The following is a 21,788-nucleotide window of genomic DNA, read 5'->3' as shown; positions in this document are numbered from 1 at the left end:
AAAAAAAAAAAAAAAAAAATACAAATCAGATCTTCCGCTAAGGGCTTACAATTTCACAGCTGCAGAGCAGGACTAAAGCTTATGAAAAAACTGCAAAACATCAGACAATGAGAAGCGGTGAACCATGGAGAAAAGGCAAACTATTCACAAAACAACTATCAACGATAGTCTACTTCTCAACAGCAACAATGGAATCCAGAACACAATGGACGAATATCTTCAGAGTGGAGTAAACAACTGACATCCAAAAACTGTTTTTGCAGGGAAACTAAACTGCCTTTCCCAATAGAAAAATATATTTTCAGAATTTGCAGACTCACTGAAAGAACTGCTAAAGTTCCTTGAGTTTATTTCAGAATAAAGAATAATGAATTCTGAGTTGAAAAAAGGAAGAGCAAAGAGAGAAATGGTAAACTTGTGATTAAAAGTCTAAAAAAACAGTAACAATAAAATCAGTATCCAACATGTGGGTAAAATAAAAAATATATATACTTAGCAACCATGACATATAACTCACAACAGGGGTGGCTGGCATTCCAACATTTTATAGTCCTCGTATTTACCAGAAGAGACTAAAGATTCTGATTACCATTATAGATAGATAGTCAAGTTATGGGTATATATTATAAATTTCTACATTAAAAACCAGAAGATACATAGAGATGGTGTGACTGGATAGTCACAGGCAAAAGAATAAAGTTAGACCCCTATTTCATAGTACCCATGAATATCAATTCAAATGAATCAATAGGCCTAAATGTAACAGCTAAAACTACAAAACTCTTAGAAGAAACTAAATAAAATTCATAGAAGAAATCTTCATGACCTTGAGTTAGGCAATAGTTTCTTAGGTACAACACCAAAAGCCCAAGAAACACAAAAAAATAAAGTTAGACTTCATCAAAATTTAAAAATTTTTTGTTGCAAATAATATCAAGAAAGTTAAAAGACAATTCACATAACTGGGAGAAAATTGTAGCAAATCCTGTATCTGATAGGGACTTTTATATCATATTACATAAAGAACCCTTAAACTCTATAATAGAAACACAAATGACCCAATTTAAAAATGGGCATAAATTATGAATAGACATTTATCCACAGAGTATACACAAATGGCCTTATTTACAAAGCACGTGAAAAGAGGCTCAACATCATTTGTCGTCAGAAATGCAAATCAAAGCCACAATGATATTAAAGTATCTTATTAAAACGCGCGCGCGCACACACACACACACAATGAGATACCCCCTCATATCCATTAGGACGGCTAGACTCAAAATGACAGATAAATGTTGGCAAGGATATGGAGAAACTGGGACCCTCATATGCTCCTGGTAGGAATGTAAAATGGTTCAGCCCCTTAGGAAACAATCTGGTAGTTCCTCAGAAAGTTAAACACAGAGTTACCACATGACCCAGCAATTCCACTCCTAGGTGTAAACCCAAGAGAAATGTAAACATATGTTCACACAAAAACATATACAAGGATATTCATAGAGGCACTATTTTTAAGAACAAAAAGGTAGAAATAATCCAAAATTCCATCAACCAATGAGTAGATAAGTAAAATGTGGGATTACCCATACAATGGTATATTATTTTGCAATAAAATGAAGTACTGATACCTGCTACAGTTCACACCTGTAATCCCAGCACTTTGGGAGGCCAAGGCAGGCAGATCACATGAGGTTGGGAGTTCGAGATCAGCCTGACCAACATGGAGAAACCTCCGTCTCTATTAAAAATACAAAATCAGCCAGGCATGGTTAGCACATGCCTGTAATCCCAGCTACTTGGGAGGCTGAGGCCGGAGAACCGCTTGAACCCAGTGGCAGAGGTTGTAGAGAGCCCAGACAGCGCCATTGCACTCCAGCCTGGGCAACAAGAGTGAAACTCCATCTCAAAAGAAAAAAAAAAAAACCAAAAACGTTATGCTGTGTGAAAGAAGTTGGTAACAAAGGACCACATAATAGATTATTTCATTTATGTGAAATGACTAGAATAAAGAAATCTATAGAGACAGAAAGATTAGTGGTTGCTTAGGTCTGGGAGTAGGGGATGGGGAGTAGCAGCTAATGGGTTTCTTTTAGGGGCAGGATGAAAATGTTCTAAACTCAAATCGTGGTAATGGCATAATTCTGAGAACACATTGAAAAACATAAAATTGTATACTTTAAATGGGCGAACTATACGGTATGTTAATTGCATCAAAATAAAGCTAACTTTTTAAAAGATAGTGTATAACTTCTAATAGACGAAAGAAATGGCATAAAGAAGAGTCAACCAAAAGAAGGCAAGATAGAAAAAACTTGAGAAAGGCAGAATAGAAAATATACAATATGGTGATAAATACATGAAAAAACTGCATGAAAATATAACAATCATCACAGTAACTGAAAGGCCATTGAAAGACAAGCATTGCCCAAATATTTTTAATCCAGCTAAATGTATACAAGAGGCACACCTAAAACAATTAAATCCTATTTTGGTATTATGGTATCTGCATAGAGTCTAATTACAAGAAATAATCACACAAAAATAATTGTCAAGAACATTAGGAGAACTATACCTCAGGTATCTGTATCATGAAAAGCATGCTTTCCTGTGCTTTTATTTGTTATATCTCGATAATGAGACACTTTTGTTTGTTTCCATATAGGCAAGTGATTGACCTATTCTTTCAGCAACTGTACATAACAGCAATAGTATGCAATTCTGTGTAAATCTTGGTTCTCATTTTATTATCTAACCACAATTACAAATAACCTTGTTTTCTTCACTATTTTATATTTTCATATTTGTATCTTGAGAAGCTATTTCAAATCTTCAGACAAAACAAATTACTTACTTAAAATAATTATAGGAATATACCAAGTCCTTTTTGTACACTCTTAGCAACCATTAATAACAAACTAAGAAATTTATTCTTATATGCTTTTATAAAGCAAGGTGAAAAGCTGGTGTTAAGGACAATAAGTTCTTCTTCAAAGCTCCCTTGGTCTCTTGCTCTGTATGCAGCCCTTCCTGCTCCATCTGTAATAAGCTCTGCTCCATCTGTAATAAGCTCATGTTCCTCACCTCAATCTGTAACTAACAAACCTCTTACTCTGTAAACAACTCTTTGTCAGCCCAGACATGTCCAAACGTTTCTTGAACTTGTTCTGTAGGCAATTCTTCCCACCTTAGCAACAGTCTCTCCCTCCCTTCCTCTCTTAGCAAATTGCACGCTCACCATAGTTAGAAAGTTTAAGTCTTAGCCAATCAGGTTAGATTGTATGGTCCAACCCCAGCCAATGGGGAAAGGACACAGAAACAGGAACTGCCTTAGGGATAAAAACCTTTCTCTCCTTTGTTCCAATGTGCTCTTGTGATCATTACTGAGGCAGGCACCACCCTCCTGCAGAAGTAAATTGCCTTGCTAAGAAATCGTTTTGCCTGAGAGATGGTTCTTCTTTGCAGCACCGAGCTGAAGAAGAAGAACCCATCCGGGATACCATTCTCCTACAGGGAAGAGTCTCCAGTCACCTCTCATGAGAAGCGTCCTGCTGCCTCACTGCAGTGGCCTCAGGGGTAAGGAATCGGAACCTACCTGGCGTGAAGAATAAACCCAGACTCTCAGCAACACAAGAAGAAAAAGCCTACAGTACAGATACCACAGTGACGAGGTAACTCTGTGCACAGACCAAGGTAAGAAAAGCCGGGGGGCAGGCAGCAAAGTACTTCCTTGGTGTTGAGGACATCCTAGAGGTTGAAAGTGTGTGAATGAGACACACAGTTAAGTGCAAAGCGAGTGTGGAGTCCGAATCCATGGTTCTGTGGTCACCTGATACGGCTTAGGGTAGCTTTTCTGTCGAGGGTTTATACCGACCTAAATTCCTATGACGGAAGTGGCCAGAGGACGAAGCCAAAGCAAAGGCGTGCAAGAAACCTCCAACTGGTGGGGCGGTGGGGTGAGCCTCCAGGGAAAAGGTACAAGAAATCTCTATAAAGAGAGGTTGAGCCCCACACACACTCGGGAAACTCGGGTTGAGCCCCTAGAGAAAGGGTGCAAGAAATTTCTATTAGGAGAGGTTGAGCTCCACTGACTCAGGAAAACTCAGGAAGCACCTAAAACTTCCAGGATGGGAAATACCCCAGACAAGGTAGGGAATAAAAAAGAAAAGACAGACAATATAATTCCCTCTGATAGTTCTGTAGGTCTCATGTTAAAATATTGGAGAGATAATGAAAGCACCAAACATAAAAAGAAGCAACAAATAATAAAATATTTTTGCTTTATTTAAACCAAAGAACCTATTCTCAAGCCTTCAGTATTCTGGCCAAGGTTTGAGTCCAGTGAGGACTGGATTTCTCAACTTTTAATAGAATATGTCAATGACAATAGTCCTGTTTCCCAGGAGGAAATAATGCCCTGTGTTGGCGGCAGGTGCCTGTCATCCTGTATCCCCTAAAAACTACAGGAGACAAGCCAGAAACTATTTACCCTTTAGATCACCTTCCCCTGTCAAACACCTCTAACTTCCCTCCCCTTCAAGCAAATGCAAAAAAAATTAGGAGCTGAAGAAAACCCAGAAGGAAAGTGGGTATTACCAGATGGAAGGGAAATGTTGTCTAAACCTCTTGAAAGAAATATTGTCTCAGCTTCATCAAGGAACTCATTGGGGTCCTCAAGCTGTATGTGATGCAGTCCTTAGAGTCTATGGGTGCATAGGAATACACACTTTCGCTAGGTGAGTAGTGGACAGTTGCACGGTGTGCAGAAAAACTAATGAGCGAACCCTAAAAAAACAACCTCCCAGGAGAAGAAATCCAGGGTCAAGGCCATGCCAAAGAGTCTAAGTTGACTGTACTGAAATGCCCCCAGTAGGCCGCCTCAGGTATTTACTAGTAATAGTAGACCGCCTTACCCACTGGCTAGAAGTGTTCCCCTTCCCAAGGACAACAGCCAGTAGTGTAGTCAAAGCCCTCTTAGAACACATACCCAGGCACTAGAAATAAAATAGGAATATCATACTCCCTGGAACCTGTCCTCATCAGGGAAAGTAGGGAAAAAAATGAATCAAACTCTAAAAAAATCACCTAACCAAATTAATTCTGGAAACCTGATTACCATGGACAAGTTGTCTTCCTATTGCCTTACCAAGAATCCAAACTGCCCCCCTCAAAAAGACCTTGGTCTCTCTGTCTCTTTCCTCCTTCAGGACTCAAGGCCTCCTAGCGAGATTACGTCCTTGTCAAAGGTTGGAAAGAGGGAAAGCTCAAATCCACCTGGGAAGTACCTTACCCGGTGCTCCTAACAACTGAAATAGCAGTCCGGAAAGCCGAAAAAGGGTGAACCCACCACACTCGAGTGAAGAAGGCCCCACCTCTGGCAAAGTCATGGACCATCACTCCAGGACCAACAGCCTCAAAACTAACATTCAAACGGGTTTGTCTTTTTCTCCTCCCCTTAGCTACTCAAGGATATCTTACTGTTAATGTAACTATGCTTGTCTAGTCTTACCTTGTGGAGATCTCCAAAGTCAAAGACAGTTAGCTTGTGCAGAAAGGTACTTCTGCCCCTCTGTGGAAAGAGTTAATACTCCCATGTCTTGTGTCCGGTGGGAATTCTCAGAGAAGAGTTAGGCAATTGGGGGTTATGTTCTCAGTGGGCAGATGTCCTATGGACTACTAAACATCAGGGTTGGACCTCCTCACAGGGTTGCACTGCCCTAAAACCATACCTACACTTCACCAAAGGGGCCACCCCTCTGATTGTCAATCTAATCATTGCTACCCAGTACTTACCCATTGTAAAAATTAAAGATTTAAAGCCAACCGTAGCTATTGAAACACGGTACCAAGATGCAAATGTTTGGCTGGAATGGGTTAAATATTCCATCTGCACACTAAACAAAAGCAAATGTTACGCTTGTGCGACAGGTAGGCCAGAAACCCAACTTGTCCCCTTTCCACTTGGATGATCCTCTTACCAACTGGGCATTAACTGTACGGTAGCCCTCTTCCAAAATCCCACGGCCTGGGACAATAAGGCATGTCGAACCCTCTTGCTGCTATTCCCAGAAGCGAAAAGCCCTGCAGGTCAGCCCCTGAGGGCTATCCAACCTCCTACTACAAATATCAATTTTCACCTCATGTCTCTCACAGCAAGGGGAAAACTTGACATTCCTTGGAAGTCTAATGGGATGCAGTGAATCTAAGCCCTTTCAAGACCTAACCAATCAGTCTGCCCTTGTTCATCCCCAAGCGGATGTATGGTGGTACCACAGTGGACCACTACTGGGTACTCTGCCAAGTAACTGGAGCAGCACTTGTGCTCTAATCCAATCGGCAATCACTTTCACTCTGGCATTTCATCAACCAAGCAAAAAGGACAATCGTGAAAAAAGAAGTACCCCCCACAGGTCCTTTGACCCTCACATTTATATAGATGCCACTGAAGTTCCACAAGGGGTGCCAAATGAATTTAAAGCCCAAAATCAAATAGCTGAAGGATTTGAATCTATATTGTTCTTGTGGGTAACTATAAAGAAAAATGTAAACTGGATAAATTACATTTACCATAATCAACAGCAGTTTGTCAGTTATACTAGAGATGCCATTAAAGGAACAGCTGAACAATTAGGCTTCACCAGCCAGATGGCTTGGGAAAAGAGAATAGCCCTGAACATAGTATTAGCTGAAAAAGGTGGGGTCTGTGTCATAATTGGGGCCCAATGCTTTTATCACTAACAACACAGCACCCGATGGAACAATTACAAAAGCCTTACAGAGCCTTACCACCCTAGCAAATGAATTAGCCAAAAATTCTAGAATAAAATTCTAGAATTCTTCTCTAGTCTCATGGAAAAATGGTTTAGAAAATAGAAAGGATTCATAACCTTTACTCCCCTTGCAATTGTTACAGGTGTACTCATTCTTGTAGGTTGCTGCATCATAGCTTGTATTTGTAGATTAGTGCAAAGGCTTATAGAAAAAGCCCTCACCAAAACCCCTCTCGATTCTCCTCTACCCTACTCAAGTAAGTTCCTACTCCTAAACGAACAAGAACAACAACAAATCTAAAATATGTTAAACAAATTTGAAGGGGAAGAACTATAAAATCAAGAGGGGGAAATTGTTAAGGACAGTAAGTTCCTCTTCAAAGTTCCCTTGGTCTCTTGCTCTGTACACAGCCCTTTCTGCTTGATCTGTAATGAGCGCTTGTTCCTCAGCTTAATCTGTAACTAGCAAACCTGTCACTCTGTGAACAACTCTGTTGAACCCATACATGTCGAAACACGCCTTGAACTTGTTCTGTAGGCAACTCTTCCCACCTTAGCAACAGACAGTCTCTCCCTCCCCTCCTCTCTTAGCAAACTGTGTGTTCACCATATTTAGAAAGGTTTAAGTCTTAGCCAGTGGGGTTATTTTAGACTGTTTGGTCCAACCGCAGCCAATGGGGAAAGGACACAGAAACAGGAACTGTGTAGGAATAAAAACCCTTCTCTCCTTTGTTAGGTGTGCTCTTGTGAGCATGACTGATGCAGGCAGCACCCTTCTGTAGAAGTAAATTGCCTTGCTGAGAAAACTTCTTGCCTGAGTGCTACTTCTTCTTTGCGGCACCAAGCACTTCTTTCTAACACTGGTTTTTTGTTTGAGTTTTTTTTGAGACAAAGTCTCCCTCTCTCACCCAGGCTGGTGTGCAATGGTGCAATCTTGGCTCACTGTAGCCTCAACCTCCTGAGCTCAAGAAATACTCCCATCTCAGCCCCTCAAGTAGCTGGGACTACAGGCATGTGCCACAACACCTGCCTAGTATTTGTATTTATTGTGGAGACATGGTTTCACCATGATATTCAGGCTGGTCTTGAACTCTTAGGCTCAAGCAATCTGCCCGCCTTGGCTTCCCATGGTGCTGGGATTACAGGCATGAGCCACCATGCCTGGCTGAAAAGCTGTTTTTTAAAAAAAACAAAAAAACAGGCATTCTGATCTCTAGCCAGATTACTACCAATTTAAAGAACAATTTGATGTATGGCTCAAAGAGGTCAACAATGCAAAGTAAAATATTTTCCAATTCAGTCAAGGGGCAGGGGTGGGCGGGAAGCTGGTCAGAAAAAAACAAAAAACAAAAAACAAAAACAACTCCTTTTTATATTTACCAAAAAAAAGAATTTTTTTCTTGTCTGCCTTTTAAAATGTCATTCAACTCTACTATTTTCTGGACATCTCACACTAGTTTCAATTTAAGATTAAGTCTCATCAGGTAGTTGACCTGTAGAGAGCCGTAAGTGTTACTTCTCTCCTACAAAAATTTTTACAAATCAAACTATCATGGGATGAAAGTTTTGAAAACATAAAGCTTCTTAGAAATGAAACTATTACTTTATGATAGGACAGATAATAAGTGATAATCTTGTCCTTAATCTACCTGCACTGTTTGGAGAGCTATGGAGTCAATAATCTCCCTATGTTATAGGAGTTATTAAGAAATTATTTTAGGCAGATAGAGAAGACAAGGGGTCCTTGGCAAACTTTTTTTCTCTTAAGGCAGCTCCAGATACGTTTCTTGCATCGCAGAAAAATGATTTGAAGGGCGGACCAGCAAGCTTTGATAAGCAAATGCCAGCCATTAGAAAATGGGTCCATTCAATATGGCAATATCCACTTTCTTCTTGTCACTACAAGTGCCTAGCATCGTGGCCACCCCCACATCTCCCCAGGTTTGTAGAATATCATGGTGCCCTGCATTTGCATATTAAAAGGTTAGGGTGGGAGGGCCAGATTTTTGTGGGCTACATGAATGACATACCCGGTCAACCCAATCTCCTGAGCCCTAAGGAAATCAGACACCAGCTCCTCCAGCCTCCTAAACTGGCTGTTTTCTGCTGCACTCAAGGTTCCCTCTCTCAGCTTGGAGCCCCCCTCCCTCTATCTCTGTATCGGGGAGCCTCTTCCTTCTTTCTCACCAATTTATTAAACTCTCTCTGTTCCTTAAAACCACTTCACGTATATCCATGTCGTTTTATTTAAACCAGCATGAGAAAAGGACCCTGGAGTTGCTCTCCAGTCACCAGAGTCGTGTCATTTCGGTGCACTGGCCGGGAATCCGAGGTACAACATTCATTAGAGTGGTGATTATAAAAGTGAGCTTAAAATCTGTTCTTTCATTCCAAGGTGCTCTTGGCCTCTATTTTAAAATCAAATCAAATCAATCAAAAGGCATCCATCTGCTGGTTAGACACATTTATCGTTGGCTGCCGTTCTAAAGACTCAGATGTGAGGCTTGCTGGTAAGAACATGGAGAACCCCCCAATACCCACAGGTCATTGGGAATGTTAGCCGTATTTCTAACCAGTTTCCTTTCATGGGGAGACCTCGCCATTGCGCAAGGCTGGAAAAAGTTCTGAGGCAACTGAGCATATCTGGGCAGGGCACACCCTGGTGTGATGCAAAGGCCTCTGGACTAGACCCAGCGTCCAGCAGCCCATTGCAGGTGCTGGCAGAGAATCCTCAGCTATTCAGTCACGCAACTTTCCTTCCTTTTCTATCCACGGTCTCTTACTCTCTGTGTGTGTCGACTGTGTGGGAATTTGGTAACCGGGAGTTTAACTCAGGAATGCAATTGCAATCTTCTAGAACAGAGGGTTCCTCCCAGACAGTGAGTGTTTCTCTCTCAGCCCCTTGGTCTGGAGAGCACATGGCATTTCCAGGTCTCTCTACCACTTGTCTGAGGAGCACATAGTATTTCTGAGCCAACAGTGCCACCTAGTGGAAGCAGAAATCCTCTACATGAGGCACTTTTTTTTTTTCAATGCTAACACGGCAGCTTCCTTTTGCACTGCTAGAAATCAGGCTCCAAGCCTCTTACAGGAATGGAAAAATTCTGCTTTTAACAGTTAGGAATTAAATGTCTTCCATAGCCAAATTTTAGTCTCAATATTGCTCCATCAGCAGGAAAACAGCCATTTGGTTCCTACATTCCTTTAAGTCACCTTTTCTGTCTCCAACTGAGACAGTACTTAATTAGTAAGGGGATTTTAAGTCCAGAAGTTAACTAGAACCATTTTTCTAAGGGTAAATGCTTTAGCACGGGCCATAATAGCAGGATATAGAGTTGAATCTGGCATAATCCTTGGGGCCTTGCCCAATTACACAGTTTTCCCCGAGATCCTTTTTTTTTTTTTTAGGGAGGCACACAGGTCACACAAGTCTAGGAGGTCTAAGCGAAATAATAAGCAGAGGACTAGGACTAGTTGGGTGAGTGTGACTAGGCCTCAAAAGTCTAGTTTCTCTGGTGCCACAGCTTGGAGGGTCACACCTACAGCCATGGGCGGCACATTTAACTGGGTGCCGGGACCCAGGAACCAGGGAGGGAAAATAGGGGAATGCCCTCTACTGTTTTCTTCTCCACCCTGAGTCATACACCAAAAGGAAACTAAAAGGACACTTTTATTCTCACTTCTCTGTCTAGATGGGCAACAGCTCGTATTCAGCATGCACTCCTCTGGAATGTATTTTAAACCACTGGGACTCCTTCAACCCTGAGACTTTGAGGAAAAAGTGACTCATATTCTATAGCACAAGGGAATGGCCTTCTTACTATCTTGGGGACAGACAAACTTGGCCTGCCGGGGGGAGCCTTCATTTTAATATTATCCAACAGTTAGATCTTTTCTCCAAACAGAAGGGCAAATGGACTGAGATCCCCTATGTACAGACTTTCTTTGCCCTGTGAAACAGCCCAGACCTTTACAAGTTCTGTGCAACCAACCCAGTTCTTTTAGCAGCCACAGGGAATAGTTCCCCAGAGCTAAAGCAGGTTCTAGAGGAGCAATCTGAGGCAGCTATTGAATGTCCCAATCCTTCCAGTCCGCCTCTAATCATACTATCAGCTCCTCCAGGTCCACTATCTCCAGTATATTCCACTCTCCCCGCTTCACTCTTACCTCCGTAGAAAATGCCCGACAGGAATGGTGCCATGAGGGTTCAAGTTCCCTTCTCATTACAAGACCTTAAGCAAATAAACAGAGACATGGCCCAATTTTCTGATGACCCCAATAGGTATACAGAAATTTTTCAAAATTTAACTCAGGTGTTTGATCTCACATGGAGGGATGTTATGTTGCTGCTAAGTCAGACCCTCACTGGGGCTGAAAAGCCGGCAGAGTTCCACAGGCAGCAGAAAAATATGCGTATGAGCAACATGCCTCCTACAGCAGACCAAGGAGAAAAAGAGGAGACAAAGAAAGTAAGGAATAAGTGGAAACTCCATTCCCACTAGGAAGGGAAGCAGTTCTGGCAGATAACCCTGATTGGAACCCCAATAACTCAGGAAATGAATAGAAAAGGAAGCACTTCTTAAGGTCTATATTAGAGAGCCTATGGAAGACCAGGGCCAAACCTCTCGATTACTCTATCTATGATAGATCAAAACCAAATGAGAATCCCACAGCCTTTATGGAAAGGCTAAGGAGAGGCACTAATAAAACACACCTCTTTATCCTGATTCAGTCGAGAGACAGTTAATCATGAAGGACAAGTTTATTACACAGTCAGCTCCCAATATTGGAAAGAAACTACAGAAACAAGCTATAGGACCAGATAGCACCCTAGAGAACCTCCTGAGAATAACCACTTCAGTCTTTTACAATAGGGATCAGGAGGAGGTCCAAGAAAAGGAGAGGAAATGCAAGTGAAGAACAGAGGCTCTAGTAGTAGCGTTGCAAGCTTGTAAAGTTCAGGATCCCTGAGGTGCATCCACTAGCTCTTATCAATGTGGCAAGTCAGGGCATTTTAAGAAGGAATGCCCAGGCAGCAAGACGAAGCCACCTCGACCCTGTCCAGCCTGTGGCGGAGACCACTGGAGGCGGATCTGCCCCCAGAGGCAGAGGTCGGTGGGTTCAGAACCAGTCTCACAGATGGTCCAGTACGACTGATGGTCCCAGGGCTGAAACGCCCGGCTCCAGCGACTCAGACTGCCACTACAGCACAGGAGCCCTGAGGGATTCTGGAAATTGAAAGAAGGAAGGTAGATCTCCTTCTGGATACTGGAGCCAGTCTCTTTCTCCTCCTCTCTAATTCAGGCCCCACCTCTTCCCAGAGCACTAGCATAAGGGGTGTATCAGGAAAAACTCTAACCTGATTATTTTTCTCAACCCCTTTTGCAGATGGGGAGACTTACTATTTAAACATGCCTTTTAAATCATGCCTGAAAGTCCCACTCCTTTATTGGGTAGATACATTCTAGCTTGCATGGGCTCCTGCAGCATCTTTACAGCCCCAGGACAAACTCTGTCTCCCCCTGATGGAAGCTAACATTAATTTGGAAGTGTGGGCAACTTAAGGAAGAATAGGTTGAGCTATAACTGCTAGGCCAGTCCAGATCTATCTTAAGGATATCTTCTTTTCCTAACCAGAGATATTATCCCAAAGGCCAGAGGCTAGGAAAGGGCTAGAAGCCATTAATAACCTAAAGATGCAGGGCCTCCTCAAACCCTGTAACAGCCCCTGCAACACCCTAATATTAGGAACGCAGAAACCCAATGGGGAATGGAGCCTAGTTCAGGACCTTTGCCTCATTAATGGAGCTGTAGTTCCAACCCATCCAGTGGTCCCTAATCGCTATACCCTGTTAACTCAAATACCTGAGGGAACTAAGTGGTTTACAGTCCTAGATTTAAAGGATGCCTTCTACTGTACACTGTTACACCCTGACTCTCAATACCTGTTTGCCTTCAAATATCTCTCCGGCCAGACCGCCCAGTTAACATGGACGGTGCTGCCTCGGGGATTCTGAAATAGTCCTTACCTGTTTCGACAGGCACTGTCACAAGACCTCTCTGAGTTCTCTCATCCTGAAGTTAAGGTCTTGCAATACGTTGATGATATTCTGCTCTGTGCCCCAATGGAGGATGCTTTTCAGGAAGGCAATGAAGCTCTTCTCAACTTCTTAGCTAACAGAAAATATAAGGTTTCAAAACCCAAGGCCCAGCTCTGCAAAACCTCAGTGAAGTATACCTAGGCCTAGTGCTGTCTGAGGGACCAGAGCATTAGTGAAGGAAAGGGTTGAGACTGTTTCTTCCTTTCCCTCCCCAAAACCCTCAAGCAACTCAGAGGATTTGGGGGCATTACAGGATTTTGTAGACTATGGATACCTGAGTACGGTGAAATAGCCTGTCCATTATGTAACCTCATAAAAGAAACTTATATAACCTCATAAAAGAAACTCAGGGAGCTAAAACTCATCTTTTAACCTGGGAACCTGAAGCTCAAACCTTGACCAGCTGAACCAAGCCTTGCTTAAGGCACCAGCTTTCACCCTTCCTATAGGGAAGGCCTTCAGTCTGTATGTATGAGAAAAGAAGGGAATGGCCCTGGGAGTATTAACACAGGCTCAGGTCAACAGCCAGTGTGGGTTGCCTAAGTAAGGAACTTGAGTTGGTGGCTAAAGGACGGCCAGCATGCCTCCCAGCCATTGCCTCAGTGGCTCTTTTGGTCCCAGAAGCCTCTAAATTAACCCTGGAAAATGATTTATTTATGTCCCACCTAACGTGGCAGGACTACTGCGCTCTAGGGGGAGCCTTTGTCTAACAGATAGCTGACTTCTTAAATATCAGGCCCTGCTGTTAAAGGGTTCCAACATCCAATTAAAGACCTGTTCTCACCTAAATCCAGCCGCCTTCCACCAGGAAGAAACTGGAGAATCTGAGCATGACTGTGAACAAATCATAGTACAGACCTATGCAGCCAGGGAAGATCTCAAGGAAACTCCCCTAGAGAACCCAGACTGCACCCTGCTGACAGATGGGAGCTCTTTTGTAGAACAAGGGATCTGTAAGGCAGGACACACAGTAGTCACTCTACATGACATCACTGAAAGTGCGTCACTCCCTCCAGGCACAAGCGCTCAATTAGCTGAGCTAATCGCTCTTACAAGAACAATTGAATTAAGCAACGGAAAGGTAGCTAATATTTACACTAACTCCAAATACGCCTTCCTGGTTCTCCCTGCTTATGCTGCCATTTGGAACGAAAGGCATTTTCTTACCACCAATGGATCTCCTATAAAGTATCACAGGTTATCATCCTCAGTTTTCCTTCCATGAGAAACAGCAGTGATGCAAATGTAGGAGACATCAAATGGGAACAGATGAGATAGCCAAAGGAAATAGATTAGCTGATCAGGCAGCTAAGTCAGCGGCAAGGAAGGCTCAAGACAACACACTTCAAACCCCTCTAATCTGGGAAGGCTCCGTAAGAGAAATTAAACCGCAGTACTCACCCACAGAAATAGGATGGGCCACTTCTCGAGGGTATACATTTCAGCCCTCAGGATGGCTACAGTCGCAAGACAGCCAACTCCACGTGCCAGCCTCCAGCCAATGGAAAGTCCTTAAAGTGCTTCACCAAGATTTTCACTTGGGAAATGATAAAACTCATCAATATGCCCCGAGATTGTTTTCAGGAGAGAACTTACTAAAAACAATCAAGCAAGTTGTTAATGCTTGTGAAGTCTGTCTTAAAAATAATCCCCTGAACAGGCAACTCCTTCCTGCTCAAACCCAAAGAACAGAAAGATACCCAAGGGAGGAGTGGCTGATAAACTTCACCCACATGCCAAAGACAAAGAGCATTCAATACCTGCTGTATGGGTAGATACCATCACTAACCGGGTAGAAGCATTTCCATGTCGTACAGAAAAAGCCTCTGAGGTAATAAAAGTGTTAGTTAATGAAATAACTCCCTGCTTTCATCGAAGTACCTACAAAGTGACAATGGGCCATCATTTAAGGCAGCTGTCACACAAGGGGTCTCAAAAGCACTAGGCATAGAATATCATCTCCATTGGGCTTGGAGACCCTAATCCTCAGGAAAGGTAGAGAAAACTAATGATATTATCAAGAGACACCTCAAAAAATTGTCCCAAGAAACTCACCTTCCTTGGGTCACTCTTCCTCCCATGGCCTTACTACAAGTAAGATATACCCCTTCAAAATTAGGTCTTCGCCTTTTTGAGATGCTGTATGGACACCCTTTCCTTACTAATGATTTTTCTGTTAGATAGGGAAACCTCTGAGCTAGTTAAGCATGTAACCTCTCTGGCTCACTTTCAGCAGGAATTAGCACAATTAGCGAAAGCCCAATCCCAGGAAATTGGACCACCTCTATTTAACCCGGGAGATTTGGTACTGGTAAAGGTTCTCCCTTCTCTCTCTCCCTCCCTAAGCCCAACCTAGGAAGGGCTGTAATTACACTGTTCTTCTTCCAGCTCACCCAACAATAAAAGGTACAGGAATCAACCGACTCATAGATACATCACACTCAAATCAAAGCCTGGAGAGCTGAGGGAGCAACCCCCGACAGCCCAGAGGAACATGCTGAATAGCAATGTGAAAAAACAGAGGATCTTAAGCTGAAAATCACAAAAAATAAGTAACTGAATGAGAATTAATCATCTTATTCAGTCTCACCCCTACCTCAACAAATACGTTTTGTCATTTCTACCTCTCCTTTTGAGCCAAATATCAGAACTTATTTCTGGTGGAAATTGTTTACTACTACTCCTTGCAGGAATTGCTATACTCACTCTGCTATTTGCAGTAGAACTATATACTGCAGCACCCCCAGGGTGGAATGTCAGAGAGAGAATCTCAATTACTATAGCATTTGGCTTAATTATTAACCTCACAGCAGGAATAACGGTTACTAACAGGAAGTAAACATGAGAGTTTTACTATCACTAAATCTGTTACGACTTTTTATTGGACTTCGTAATACATCACACCATTTAGCTCCTACAACATCTGCCATGGCCCATTTGTACAACAAGACTAATTGTCGGGTCTGTCCTGAGTGGTTCGCTCAGTTCAGTGACACCAAGGAAACTTACAGTTACCCGGAACTCAGCATCTTAGGATTCCCTTTGTTGGCTTTACCTTTAACGCTTAAAGACTTTCCAGGCATAAATGGGACATGGTATGGGAACATTTTCAATTGGGTGACTAACTCTTCCCGGGAGAACACTTTGCCCCAGCATCAAAGAACTTTCTCCCAAAGATAAGCTTCACACCCTCAGGCCTGGAAAAGTTGACTGAGTAATAGCAAATGCCTCCCTCTGCTTTAAAAGTAGTGGAGAAGGATCATACTTGGAAGATCTCAGATATTTTAACATCACACTTGTAATTGCTGATAGTTCAAAGATTTGAGGAGAGTGCAACAAGGGTGATCTACAAGGACAGAAGCCCTAGTGGGGGGCTTTCAGAATCTAATCTAGCCTCTCCTTCTGGTTGGAAGTACCGATGGGAGTGGCATGCTCTAAGTAACCACCTTGACTTAAAAAATAACACATGGGTCTTTCCAAACTTCCACCCTACCCATGGAATTTCAGACCCTTGTATGATGTTTGCTAATAGTGGCAGCTTACACATCTGTGGGCGAACTGAAGACATCTGGACTGACAGCCCTTGCCATAAAAATCATCTGAGATATTCACCAGGGCCCTATTTCGTCTCTAATTTTTCAAAACTCCATTTGTCAGGTGGACCCTTTTCACTTGGCATGTCAAATTCCAAATGACATCGTAAATGACTAAATATAGTTATCTTTATCCCAAGGATGTCTCTACTATACGTAAAGAAAGGAAACTTCTAAGATATGAGAAAAATCTCCCAGTGTCTCTCACAAGCCACAACTTAGAACCACCCCTTCAAGGAACAGGGCTATATTTTCTTTGTGGCTCCTGGATACACTTAGCCCTCCCCCAAGGCATTGGAAGGGAACTTGTACTAGAGCTCCAGTAGTTTCCAACTTATTATTTTTAAATTCTACCGAGATGGCAGCATCATCTGGGGACATGCCTAACTTTTTCTAGAAACTGTACCATTTTGAATACATCGGACAAAGAGATCTATCATTTCTATGCTCTCATATGGAGATTTAACTGGGGAGGGCATGCACATGACAATCTCATCTTAGAAAAACCATGGATGGGAAATTCTACAGCCAGAGGTATATTTTGGTTTATGGGTATCCCCTCTCCTTGAAAGATCAATACTTAATATCTCTCTTATAATGCAGCGAAGATGGAAAGCAACTGTAGGGGCCATAGAGGCACAACTACAATCTATAGACTCTCTAGTCTCAGTAGGAGCACAGAATAGATGGGCCTTAGATGTCCTTACAGCTGAAGTGGGAGGTACCTGTGCACTTTTAAATGAAACACTTAACCAGCAGTTAGGGTGACATCTCAGGGGAGAATGTTACAGGAACTTTAAAAAAATTAGTTGGCCACTGCCCTCACTGCCGCTGCTGCTGCTGCCGACCTTGCCATGGCTGCTTCATCTCCGAGGTCAGACTGCTCCCAACGCTATGAACAGAGATAGCATCTTTGCAAAGAGACCCAGGGATGATGCTCAGATATCAGAGAAGAGACACAAACAAGGCCTTCAATGATACTGCCAGATATTTATCTAAGAAAGAGTGGGAAAAGCTGAAAAACTCAGAGAAAATCACCTATGTGTATATGAAGAGAAACTATGAGACCATGACTAAATTAGGTCTCTAGGCCACCCTCCCACCTTTCATGTACAATAAATGGGCCGCAGAATTCCAGGGAATGACTTTGATACAGACTAAAACTGTGGGAATCAGGATGAACATCCTCAGATGGCTTTCGGCATGCCACATGGAAACTTTCCAAAGATGATGCCCAAGAAGCCAGCAGAGGAAGGAAGTGATTTGAAGGGAGTGCCAGAAGCATCTGGCTCACAAAGCGATGGGAAACAGCTGTGTCCCCCGGGGAAAGAAAGTACCTCTGAGAAGACTGATGAGACATCTGGACCCAAGAAAAGGGGGCATACGTCTGGACCCACAGACTGCAAGAGAGCAAGTATCTAATGATTTATGAAGAGATTGGCGACCCTGAGGAAGATGACGAATAACTCCCCTCAGGGATAGGACGCATGCCCATGATGAGAAACAGAACCTGGTGACCTTTCACCAGCATGGGCGTGGCTGCGAACCCTTTGCCATCAGGCGTATAGCAAGTGAAAGCTGGAGTTCACGGCAGTAAAAAGTTGAGCGTCATTTTTCTTATAGTGTGCCAAGAGTTTGGTATTAGCATTTTCGTTGTGTTTTCTTAGTGTGCCGTCCTGTTAGATATTCGCATTTTCATTGATGAACAAGACATAGTTAATGCATATTTCTGTTTGTGTATCCATGCACCTACCTCAGAAAACACATACTGTCAGGTATTCTCTGCATAGAACAGCACTACCCTCCTCACTCCCCAGATGTGATTACTGAGGCCAGTTCTAGGTGTTTTAGATTTTTTTCTCTGCATTTACACACACACACGCGCGCGCGCGCACAGAACACCACTATAAGCATCTCCATCTGCTTTTCCCCACCACTAATGGGTCCTGGGCAAGCTCCCCTCACTCTGTTTCCTGTTCAACGTGCACTGCCTGCTGCAAACTCCCATCATCTGATTCCCCTGTATCGGTCACTGACAGTTAATAAACATTTACAAACTTAAAAAAAAAAAAAAAAAAGAATTATTTTAGGCAGATAGGACAACGGGTCCTTGGCAAGGTTTTTTTCTTTTAAAGCAGCTCCAGAAACGTTCATTGCCTAGCAGAAAAACAGCTCCAAGGGCTGAGCCGGCAATCTTTGATATGCAAACACCAGTCATTTGAAACTGGGTCCATTCAATATGGCAATTCCTGCCTTGACTTCTTGTCACCACAAGTGCCTAGCATCATGGCCAATGCCACATATCCCCACGTGTATAGGACATCATAGCCCCCTGCATTTGCATACTAAAAGGCTAGGGTGGGAGGGCCCTTTTTTTTTGGCGGGTTACGTGAGTGACATACCTGGTCAAACCAATCCCCTGGGCCCCAAATCAGACACTGCCTCCTCCAGCCTCCTAATATAACTAGCTGTTTTCCACACTCGAAGTTCCCCCTCTCAGCTTGGAGACCCCCTCCATCTCTGTACAGGGCAGCCTCCTCCTTCTTTCCCCCTCATTAAACTCTCTCTGCTCCTTAAAAGCACTCCACATGTGTCCGTGTCGCTTTATTTAAGCCGGCGCAAGACAAAGGACCCTGGTGTTCCTCCGGTCATCGGAGCCATACCACCTACATTCGTAGTTGTGTGACAAGAGCCTTTCCAGGTCCATGGGTTCATCACACATCTCTAAAATCAATTCAGTTCAGCTCAGCTGGCTAAGGGTCCGGCAATCATACTCTCTCTACCAGGCTGAGAAGCAAAATGATGGCAAAAATGAATGAATGAATGATACATACCAAAGGTAAAACTGAGGTCCATAAAGATACAAAACCATGCCTCCAACAATTTTAATTTCTGCAAACTTACTAGAGCTGAGGCAGGAGAACAAGGTCTGGAGGCAGAGAACCTAAGGCCAATTCACGCTGACTTCCTAGAACTAAAAATCCCCTTTTCACACCCAAGTAACAGAAGCATCAGAGGCTACTGCTCCCTTTGCAAACGCCCTCCACCTGCCCTGCCTTTTCTGTGTGGCAGATGAAAAACTGAAAGTACCTCTGATTAGTCCTCTCCTGCAACCACTCAGGCTGGTCATGGGCCACATCTTCATTTGCATAGAAGTGTAATTTTGCAACTTCAGTTCAGCCTCTGAGGGGTCACTTTCCACAACCAATCAGAAGTCTGCATAGAGTGTTGTTAACTTTGTAACTTCACTTCAGCCTCTGATTAGTCGCTTTCTGCAACCAATCAGACTGATCATGGGATACTACTTCATTTACATAGGGTGTGCACCACGTAACAAAATGGGAAACTAGACTAGAGGGTATTTAAACCCCAGAAAATTCTGTAACCAGGTCTTTGAGTTGCTTGCTTGAGCCCACTCCTGCTTTCATTTTCTGTTGAGTGTGCTTTCATTTTCAATAAATCTGTGCTTTTGTTGCTTCATTCTTTCCTTGCTTTGTGTATTTTGTCCAATTCTTTGTTCAAAGCACCAAGAACCTGGACACCCTCCACTGGTAACAGAGCTATAATGCCATTATACATCATGTTTAAGAATTTATGATTCAAATATTTAATTTTCAGCAATAACATAAATTAAGAGAATTTAGAGATAAGGAAAAAAGTTGTTTGATTTACAAAAGAATATAAAACAAATTGTTTTGAATACTGCCTTGAAATTATGATTTCACAAGCAAAAAAGTTCTCTGTATAACCTCTGACCTACTACCATCTATAAATAAAGAACTAAATTACAAAGAAGTTAGATTACTTGACCAAGAACAGAGCTCAAAATAAAATCCTGGTATCCTGTTTCTCAATCTCGTGTTACCTATATTATCCTATACTACATCTCTCAGGGCTTTTTTCCCTTTGGATTCTGCCTTCCAAGTGCAGATATCTAGCACCATGGGTTAAAGAACAGGGCTTGGGGTTAAACAAACAGACTAAGAGAATCTCGTCTCCACCACTTGAAAAGCTATATAACCCTGGATACATTAATATCCTCTAAGTCTTTTTTTTAATCAGTAAAAAGGAGATAATTGTATTTTACCTCAAAAGGATTCCATAATAAAAGAATTTTAAAATAAGTTATATATAATGTGTAACATATTGCAAAAATTTATGAGTGATATTTTTGTTAATTTTAAGGCTAACTGACCAAATAACCCACTGTGATATCTGGAAGTCATGTTATTTGAATATCCATTATCAGAGTCCTGAAAGTTTCAAAGTTGCAAAAACATAGTATTATTCACCAATGAACTGACTGTTAATAAAAAGCAGAACAGGCTAGAAAATGGTTGAAATATTACCTACCTTATATATAAAATTGGTTTATAATTATATCACATATAATTTTTTAATTAAATGAAAAATTTATGCAAACCTCTTATCATGATCATGATGCCCTGTAAATAGTAAATGCTCAATAAATGTTAGTATCATTATTACCAAAAGGTTAAAAGGGAGTTCTCTATTTGCTTAAAAACAGTACCAAGGGTATATATGGATGAGCAGAAGTAATGGCTGAAATAAGATTGTCATGTATTATAACTATAAATTTGGTGTGTACACACATGGGTTCAACACTTCGCCTCCTTTCTACTTTGGTGTATGTTTGAAATTTTATGGAAAAAAAAAAGATGGTGAGAACAAGAAGATATTTTACATTAAGATGAATTGTTTTAAAGAAACCATTTAGCAAAGTAAACTAATGAACAAATGAAACCTAATCATTGTAATAAAATACATGCTCAAGGAAAAGAGAGAGAGCCCCTAGGAAATTTTCATATTGTCCTTCAAAATTAGTGGTTGCCTACAGCTGGGAAAATAGAGGGTTTGAAGGATGATGGCTAAAGGGAATGTAATTTCTTTTTGGTGTTATAAAAATGTACTAAAATTGACAGTGGTGATAGATGTATGACTCTGAATATACTAAAAGTCATTGAATTGTACACTTCAAATGGGTGTATGGTCTAAGTCCATTACTGCACTGCTATCAATACCTGAAAAGGAACTTAAAAAAAAAGAAAAAAAAAAATACCCAAGCCTAGAGGTTTGACTGAAAGGCAAAGCAGGAGTAGGTGCCTTATATGGTAGGATGAAGAGAGGAAGGTGAGAGGCACTACACACTTTTACAACAACCTGATCTTGTGCGAAGTCTATCACGAGAACAGCACTAGGGGCTTGATGCTAAACCATTTATGAGAAACTGCCCCCATGATGCAATTACCTCCCACCAGGCCCCACCAACATTGGGGATTACAATTTGACATGAGATTTGGCAGGGG

General features: G+C 42.1%; 1 protein-coding gene and 1 pseudogene across 1 annotated transcript in view; one reads left to right on the top strand and one right to left on the bottom strand.

Annotated features, from left to right (window-relative positions):
- Positions 1-21,788, bottom strand: part of CEP85L (centrosomal protein 85kDa-like) — a 200,250-nt gene that overhangs the window by 109,337 nt on the left and 69,125 nt on the right. The window lies entirely within an intron of this gene.
- LOC105508459 lies at positions 17,356-18,590 on the top strand (annotated as a pseudogene).

Source organism: Colobus angolensis, unplaced genomic scaffold (assembly GCF_000951035.1).
Source record: "Colobus angolensis palliatus isolate OR3802 unplaced genomic scaffold, Cang.pa_1.0 Scaffold100, whole genome shotgun sequence".
Taxonomy (NCBI): domain Eukaryota; kingdom Metazoa; phylum Chordata; class Mammalia; order Primates; family Cercopithecidae; genus Colobus; species Colobus angolensis.
The sequence above is the reverse complement of the archived record's forward strand: the minus strand, read 5'-3'. Positions and strand labels throughout refer to the sequence as shown.